This window comes from Miscanthus floridulus, unplaced genomic scaffold (genome assembly GCF_019320115.1).
Source record: "Miscanthus floridulus cultivar M001 unplaced genomic scaffold, ASM1932011v1 os_1323_3_4, whole genome shotgun sequence".
In the NCBI taxonomy this organism is placed as follows: Eukaryota; Viridiplantae; Streptophyta; class Magnoliopsida; order Poales; family Poaceae; genus Miscanthus; species Miscanthus floridulus.
Window position 1 is genome coordinate 26,390 of NW_027097656.1, and position 8,921 is coordinate 35,310.

Genomic DNA, 8,921 nt, shown 5'->3' on the forward strand with positions numbered 1-8,921 from the left:
ACCCATCGGCTATCGGAGCTGACCGTAGCCTGGGGGAGCTTGGCGTCCTCTGCGACTTCTTTTGGGGAGAAGCTTCACGTAAGTTTTTCTAAGATTCTTTCTTAGGCCATTTGTTTTGCCTTTGTCCTTACACCTTATTTTTCTCTATCTTTAATTATTTAGACTTTCTCTCGTGACCATACCGGCTTCTTCTTTTCGTCTGAAACCGAGAAGAAGTTGTCCTCCGAGGTAAGTTCTCTGAAGACTGACCTTGACCTCCTCTAGGCCGAGTTGGAGACTGAGCGTAAGTCGCATCAAAAAGAGGAAAAGGCTCTCCGTGCCCAGGTGGTAGAGGTAGAGAAACAGAGAGACACTGTTGCCCAGGAGTTGGAGAAACAGAAAGATGCTGCTATCCGGGAGGCTTCAAAGAACTCGGAGGCCATGAAGAGCTTGGAAGCCGTGAAGAAAGAATGTAAAGGTATTCTGGGTTCTCTTTGTTTCTTTCAGTATTCAAACCTTTCCCTCCTGCTGACTTGTTGTTTGGTGTCTTGTCCAGCTCTTCGAGTTGAAGGAAAAAAGCTCTCGGAGGGCATTGATGAAATAAAGACTCTTGTTCGTACAAGTCATAACAAGGCTGAGGAGGTAATTACTCATGCTGAAGAAGAACTTGCACTTACTAAGTTGATCAGGCGTGGAGCTGATAAAGATCTTGTGCAGGCCCAAAAAACTATTTAAGACTTGTCTGGGAAGCTGGCGACGGCTACTGAAAATTGGAATGTTTTGTGGAAATCCTTTCGTTCAGTAGCTGATGTTCTCCGGACTCCAGCGGATGACGGGCAATCTTGGGCTCAGTTCATTCCTCGGATTCCGACTCGTTTCCAAGAGTTCGCAAAGAAGTGCGCTCATGTATGTACCAAGAATGTGCTAGCCCAGGTCCGGGTCCTTGCTCCAGAGGCGCCTCTGTCCAAGATAGCAGAGGAAGCTGATAGCCAAGAATACCTTGTTGCCATTGAGAGGATGGAGCCTGAGGTCGAAGGTTTAGCCAGTAGGGTTGTAGACAGTCTTAATATTGATATTTCCCTTCCTGATGACAATGCCTGATCCAATTGACCAGCCTCTTGTAATATTACACTCCTCTTCAAATGAACATTCTTTATTTTCATTGATGTATTCTTTGCTCGGGTGTGGTCGGAGTTACTTGACTTGCTGAGTACTTTGTCCCATTTTCGTCTCTGCCCTGTAAACAACTCTGTGCGTTATCCTGACGAAATCCCTCGATTTGTCGAGTACTTTTCTTTTCTTCCTCTTTTGTGATCCATCGAGTGCTTTGTCCGCGCTATGACTTGTTAGATGTAGATCTTTGTGTTGACAACCTTTCATCTGCGCTATGTAAAACGACTCGGCATAGAATGTTGCCTTGACAAACTTCGGCATCCGAGTGCTTTCTTGAGTGGCGCTTGTGCTTTTCTGAGGAAAAGGTATTCCTATCTGGATGTAGCCCCCGAGCCTCTTGCTTTTCGGAATGAAGAGCTAGAGGGTCTTTTTAAGCTTAATTTCGGTCGACTAGTTTTAGGTGTTAGCTTTTAGCTACCCTCATCGGTGGGCTCAAGCGTCTTTTCAGCTATTTTGCTCTCGGCCGGGATGCTCAGGCATATTTTCAGCCATTTTGCTTTTTGTTTTGGGTGTTAGCTTTTAGCTACCCTCATCGGCGGGCTCAAGCGTCTTTTTAGCTATTTTGCTCTTGGCCAGGATGCTCAGGCATGTTTTCAGCCAATTTGCTTTTTGTTTCGGGTGTTAGCTTTTAGCTACCCTCATCGGCGGGCTCAAGCGTTTTTTTAGCTATTTTGCTCTTGGCCGAGATGCTCAGGCATGTTTTCAGCCATTTTGCTTTTTGTTTCAGGTGTTAGCTTTTAGCTACCCTCATCGGCGGGCTCAAGCGTCTTTTTAGCTATTTTGCTCTTGGCCGGGATGCTCAGGCATGTTTTCAGCCATTTTGCTTTTTGTTTTGGGTGTTAGCTTTTAGCTACCCTCATCGGCGGGCTCAAGCGTCTTTTCAGCTATTTTGCTCTCGGCTGAGATGCTCAGGCATGTTTTTAGCCATTTTGCTTTTTGTTTCGGGTGTTAGCTTTTTGCTACCCTCATCGGCGGGCTCAAGCGTCTTTTTAGCTATTTTGCTCTCGGCCGGGATGTTCAGGCATGTTTTCAGCCATTTTGCTTTTTGTTTCGGGTGTTAGCTTTTAGCTACCCTCATCGGCGGGCTCATGCGTCTTTTCAGCTATTTTGCTCTTGGCCGGGATGCTCAGGCATGTTTTCAGCCATTTTGCTTTTTGTTTCGGGTGTTAGCTTTTAGCTACCCTCATCGGTGGGCTCAAGCGTCTTTTCAGCTATTTTGCTCTCGGCCGGGATGCTCAGGCATGTTTTCAGCCATTTTACTTTTTGTTTCGTGAAAACAACTCATTGAAAGTCATGACAAGACATGCTGTGGATGAATATCATCTTTATTGATCTTGAATATAAACTAATACATATGTTGTCGAGGAATATTGTCCTTTGTCGATTGTGAACGTTGGTCCCTTGTGGCTTGCATATCTGTTTTTTCTTAAGTTGTTTTTACGCGTAGAATCTTCTTAGCTGGCCGATGTGCCATGTATTGTTGACTTCTCTTCCATCTTCGGTTATTAACTTGTAAGTGCCTGGTCCGGTGACTTTTGTGACAATGAACGGACCTTCCCATGGACTGAGTAGCTTATGTCGTCCGTCAGTTTTTTGTATCCTTCTTAGCACTAAGTCTCTGACTTGTAATGATCGAGGATGGGTACTCTTGTTGTAGTGTCGTCTTAAACCTTGTAGTATCTGGCTGATTGGAGGGTAGCGTTTATTCTGACTTCTTCTGAGCTGTCGAGTTCTAATCTTCTTGTGTGTTCTGGTTCTCCTTCATCGTATTGTTCTATCTTTGGTGATGTCCAGATCAAATCGGCAGGCAGTACGGCTTCTGACCCGTGAACTAGGAAGAAGGGTGAGTAGCCTGTTGCTCTGCTTATTTGAGTTCATAGTCCCCATACTACTTTAGGTAATTCTTCAATCCATTTGGACCCATAGTCCACTAGTTCTTTGTATAACCTTGGTTTTAATCTGGCTAGTATGAGTCCATTAGCCCTTTCTACTTGTCCGTTGGCTTCTAGATGTGCAACAGACGCGTAGTTTATACTGAAACCACAGTCTTGTGCCTAGCTTTTGAATTATGTAGCTGTGAAGGGGGAGCCTAGATCTGTGATGATTCGATTGGGCATGCTGAAGCGGTGCATAATGTCTTGGATGAACTCGACTGCTTTGGCTACGCTGTATTTCGCGAGTGGTTTGTATTCAATCCACTTGGTGAACTTGTCGATTGCTACAAAGATGTACTCGAAGCCGCCTTTTGCTTTCTTCAGAGGTTCTACTTGATCTAGCCCCCAGCAGGAAAAAGGCCAAGCGGGTGGGATGCAGATAAGATTGTGAGCTGGCACATGGGCTTGTCTTGCAAACATTTGGCAACCTTTGCATTTTCTGACAAGTTCTTCTGCGTCTTTCAAAGCGGTTGGCCAATAGAATCTGGTGCGAAATGCTTTGCCAACTAGTGTTCTTGAAGCGGCATGATTTCCAAAGCAACCTGAGTATATTTCGTCTAGGATCTCTTTGCCTTCTTCAAATGAGACACATTTTAGGAGTACTCCTGATGATGCTGCTCTTCTGTAAAGTCTATCTCCTACTAAAATGTAGTTTTTGCTTCTGCGAACAACTTGGGTGGCTTCTGCTTTATCTGCTGGCAATTTATTTTCTTTGATATAGTCGATGAAAACTTAGATCCATGAAGTGTTGATTACCAAGATCTGAACGCCTTTAGCCTGAATTTCATGGGTTGTTTCACCGGGTTGTTTGATAGAGGGAACTGATAGCTCTTCTATGAATACGCCGGGTGGAACCTTCGCTCTGTCTGATCCGAGCTTGGCAAGGACATCTGCTGCAATGTTGGAATCGCGCAGGACGTGTAGAATTTCTAATCCTTGGAAATGTTTTTTAAGTTTCCGTATTTCAGCACAGTAAGCACCCATGTTTTCTTTGGTGCAATCCCAATCTTTGTTGACTTGGTTGATGACTACTGCTGAATCGCCGTATACGAGTAATCTCTTTATTCCGAGTGTAATTGCCACTCGTAGCCCGTGGATGAGGGCTTCATATTCTGCTTCGTTATTTGTAGCTTGCCATAATATCTGAAGGACGTACTTGAGTTGTTTTCCTTCTGGAGAAATGAGGAGAACGCCTGCACCGGCTCCGCCTAGTTTGAGTGACCCATCAAAGTACATCTTCCAGTGGTCAAGGATTGTATCTGATAAAGGCTATTGAATCTCTGTCCACTCGGCCACAAAATCGGCAAGGGCTTGAGATTTGATTGCTTTCCGCGGGGTGAAATAGATGTTAAGAGCTCCGAGTTCAACTGCCCACTTTGATATGCATCCCGTCGCATCTCTGTTGTGTAAGATGTCTCCAAGCGGGAAGTCTATCACCACTGTGATCTGGTGGCTTTCAAAATAGTGGCAAAGCTTGCGTGAAGTGATCAATAGGGCGTAGAGTAGTTTTTGCACATGCGGGTACCGTATTTTTGATTCAGATAATACTTCGCTGATGTAGTATACGGGTCGTTGTACTTTATACATGCGTCTTTCTTCTTCTCTTTCTACGACTATTGCCGTGCTGACCATAGTAGTAGTCGCCGCAATGTATAGCATCATATCTTCGTCTTTCCTTGGGGGTGTGAGAATTGGTGAGGATGTGAGGTATGCCTTAAGTTTCTTGAAAGCTTCATTGACTTCTTCTGTCCATTCGAACTTATCTGTCTTCTTTAGTAGTTTAAAGAAAGGTAGTCCTTTTTCACCGAGCCTTGAAATGAAACGATTGAGTGCCGCCATGTAGCCCGTTAGCTTTTGCACATCTTTGATGTTTCTGGGTGGGCCCATCTCCGTTATGGCTCTAATTTGCTTGGCGCTTGCTTCGATTCCGCGATGACTGACCAAGAAACCGAGTAGTTGTCCTGAAGGAACCCCAAACACACATTTGTTCGGGTTCAATTTCCATCTCCACTTTTTAGGTTCTCGAAGGTTTGTCTTATGTCTTCAATCAGTGTATCCGGGTTCTTTGTTTTTACAACTACATCGTCCACGTATGCTTCTACGTTTTCACTGATTTGATCGCCGAGGCATGTTTGGATAGCTCTTTGGTAGGTGGCTCCAGCGTTTTTGAGTTCAAATGACATGGTCTTGTAGCAGTAGGCACCAAACGGGGTGATGAAAGATGTCTTGCTCTAGTCTTGCTCTTTTAATGCTATCTGGTGATACCCTGAATAGCAATCAAGAAAGGATAATAGGGCGGATCCTACTGTTGAATCAACTATCTGATCAATGCGTGGCAGCCCGAATGAATCTTTCGGACAGTGCTTATTGAGATCTGTGTAATCAACACACATGCGCCATTCGTCCGTGTTCTTTTTCTGTACTAGAACTGGATTTGCTAGCCAATCTGGATGAAGGATTTCTCTAATGAACCCGGCCGCCATTAGCTTTGTGATTTCTTTTTTAATTGCTGCCTTCTTGTCAGGTGAGAATCGTCATAGCCGTTGCTTTACAGGTTTGGAGCTTTCATTAACATCAATTCTGTGCTCAGCCAACTCTCTTGGGACACCTAGCATGTCGGTCGGCTTCCAAGCGAAGATATCTTTGTTGTCCCAAAGAAAGTTGGTGAGCGCGAGTTCCTATTTTGCCGAGAGGTGAGCACTGATGGTTGCTGTCTTGGAGGTATCGCCAGTGCCCAAGTCGATTTGCTTGACGTCGACTTCTTTTGGTGGTGCGATGATGCTGGGCTTTTTAGCCGGTATTTCTAATTCTTCTTGGCTTATCTCTGCAGCAATTGTGGCTATTTCTTTTCTTCCATTGTCAGCTTGTGCTTTGGCTGCGATTTGGATTGCCTGAACGTCGCAATCAAAAGCACGCTTCAAATCACTTCGAAGAGAAAGGACACCGTTGGGTCCTGGCATCTTAAGCAGTAAGTACGGATAATGTGGTATTGCCATGAATTTTGCCAATGCTGGGCGTCCGAGGATTGCATGATATGATGAATCGAAGTCTGCAACCTCAAATTTGATAAACTCTGTTTGGTAGTTCGAAGGAGTTCCAAAAGTAACGGGTAAAGTAATTTGTCCAAGTGGCATGGCTGCCTTGCCTGGTACTATGCCGTAAAAAGGTGTACTTATTGGTGTGATCATCCCGGCGAGTTGTAGTCCCATCTTCCTTAGTGTTTCTGAAAAAATGATGTTGAGTCTGGCTCCCCCATCGATTAGTACTTTGGTGACAGTCATACCAGCAATAGTTGGATCTAGAACCAGTGGATAATGGCCTGCGTTTCCCACGCTAGTCCATTGGTCTTCTCTGGTAAATTGGATAGGATACTGTGACCAATTGAGATATCTTGGTGTAGCCGGTTCTGCTGTCATGATAGTCCGTAGTGCTAGTTTTTCTTGATGTTTGCTTCTGCAATCTGGAGCCCCTAAGAAGATCACTGCTACCGTTCCCCTGGGTTTTTGGAATCCTTTGTCCTCGTGGTTGTCTTCATCTTTTTTCTGATTGTCCTCTTTGGTGTTCTCCTTACTATCTTTTCTTGTGTATCGATCATTGAAAGTGTAGCAATTTCCGATGGTGTGTCTCCCATTGGGGTGCAATGGGCAACGTATGTTTTCAATGTCATCATATCTTCTGGGTTTGGAAAACTTCTTTGATTTGTCGGCCATTGCCACGGTATTGTCTGGTCTACGTTTTCTTTCTTTATGTCTGCTATTTCGATGATTTTGCTTGTCCGGGTTGTCCTGGTTGCTTCTATCCGGGAACCTCTCTCGTGTTTTTTCTTCTGCAGTAATCATCTTTTCCACTGTTCGTCTGAATTCTTCATTGTTTCTCAGATTTTCTTTGCAGAAGTCTTGAAATTGCCACCTAGCCATGATTCCGTGAGAGAAAGCTTCAATTACTTCTCGTTCGGTGATGTCATGCACTTGAGCTCGTAGTTCACCGAATCGTCGATAGTAATTTCTGAGACTTTTGCCTCCCTTTTGCTTGAGTCCTTTCAGTTCTGCATGAGTGATTGGGTGTGTAATGATTCCTGCGAAATTTTCACAAAAAGCTCTTTGCAAGTCCTCCCAATTTCTGATAGATCCTGGATTTAATTTGTCGAACCATTGGAGGGGCATGGCTTCTAGTGCCATGGGAAAGAACAGGGTCTTGATATCGTCATCACCTCTGGCTAGTTCAATTGATTGTGAATATATTCTGAGCCATTGCCTTGGTTCAGTTTTGCCATCATACTTAGAGTGATTAGACGGTTTGAACTTGTGAGGTAATCGCACCGATGCAAGCCTGTTCGCGAAACAAGGGAATCTGTCGTGTGTTCCGGCTTCTTTGAATTCGGATTCGGCACCTCCTTCTGGCCAACTGTTGTTTTGATGGGAATAATTCTGCGAGGCTGTCTGGGTAGGCACCCTACTCCTGGTCTTTCTTGGTTGTTCAAATTGGTGGCCTTGATTATGTTCCTTCCTACTTTCTCCGTTATGGCTTCCACCTAGCCCAAGTCTTTCGAAAGCGGACTTCCTTTGATTTTGATCTTCTTGCCTGTGGGTTGTTGATCTGGCGGGTAGTCTTGATTGGGCTCTCTCTTCATGCGTTCTCGGGGTCGTCGACCGGAGCAAGTCCTGGAGTTGTTCATACTTCTCGCCGGGATGTGAAGTTGCTCTGAGTTCTTCTAATGCTTCTCGAATCTTATCGTAAGGCGTATTTGCCGCGCGTCTTCCTTCGACTTCTCGTTGTGATTTTCTTCTGTCGTATTCAGCCAACTCTGACTCGTATCTGATCCAGGCTTCCCTGCGCTGCCTAGCACGGTGTTGGCGCCCTTGCTTCAACTTGTTTTTTCTTTCTCTAGCTTGTTTCTAACTCTCGGTTTCTCCATCGTAGCCCTGGGCAAAGGGTGATATGTTGGATTCTGATTCATCCGATGACCTGACATCGGGTGCTTCTAGGGGATTTAACGGTGACCGAGGACGTCGAACCATGAGTACTTCCCGTGCGTGAGCCATTCTGTTATTGGCGTTGGTTTTCATACTGTCGGAGTTGCTGATGACTTTAGTAGATGCCTCGATGTCGCAGATCGAGTCTCCTTCTTGGTAGGGTAGAATAGCCGTCGTCGTCGTGTTGTCCAGTCGGGTACTGTTATCCTCAGGAACAGAGTCCGGCCAGTGAACGATGCAGTCTTGAGATGTTACAGTCAAGACGAGACCTTCCTGAGCTCCCTTCAGTGGCATTCTTAGTACTGGATCGAGGACTTCTCTGAGCCGTGCCTGATAAGATGTTGCCATGTTTAGGAGTCCGAGTGGAGGAAGATCCGACTTCTTGAAGGGATTTTGCGCGTACTCCGAGTTGTATTCTTGATAGGTCAGGGCCACGTTCTTAAGTCCCATCGGAAAAGAACTTGGTTTCCCGAAAGGACTCGGATAAGACTCCAACTCGAATGCGGAGCTCGAATTCGAGTCGGATGCGCAAAGCTGTGGAACCTGAGTTGAATCAGACACTATGAGCTGCGCGAATCCTCCGGAGATTTGATCTGTCGTGGTCGTCGGAATAGAATCGTCTTCATGGTGTTTCGAATCCTCGAGGAGACCGACTTTGGAGCTTGCCATTGTTGTCCGCCTCGCAGATCCATGAGCCGAAGATGAAAGTTGATCCCGTTGAGAAGATCATGTTATCGAGGTCCATCGAGCTCTTGGATGCAAAGTCGCCAAAAGCCCCTACCTGGCGTGCCAGCTGTCGATGTTTCACCACCGATAGCCTGCCACGGGGGTACCCGGGGCAGTTTGTTCGGGCTTCAGCGTA